Source organism: Penaeus monodon, chromosome 15, assembly GCF_015228065.2.
Source record: "Penaeus monodon isolate SGIC_2016 chromosome 15, NSTDA_Pmon_1, whole genome shotgun sequence".
NCBI lineage: Eukaryota > Metazoa > Arthropoda > Malacostraca > Decapoda > Penaeidae > Penaeus > Penaeus monodon.
In genome coordinates, this window is record NC_051400.1 from 5,738,685 (window position 1) to 5,739,104 (window position 420).

Genomic DNA, 420 nt, shown 5'->3' on the forward strand with positions numbered 1-420 from the left:
ATGTATAGATAATTACCGTCGTACTTATCAGGGCATATTACTATTATCATATTACTAATTCAGATACATATAGATTATCGATTATATCATTGCACAACTGAAACACTTTACAGAACTTGAAATTCCATAACAAATTCAAGTATTCGCACAAAAAATAATTGATTGTGCTAATAAGAAAATGCAGCAAAAGAGGAATCTGTCTTAGGCCTACTTAAATGATTTAAGTAGGCCTATGTAAGCAGGCCTATGCGTATATGCAAAAATCAATCACATTAACAACAGAAAAATCATTTGCAGTAATCATGCCTTATGATGGAGATAAAGATCGATGGATTTATGAACAGTATTTTATATTTCTATCTTCTTTTTATTATTATAATTTACTACAATTTTACTCCAGGTTGCAGTTCAACATACAAT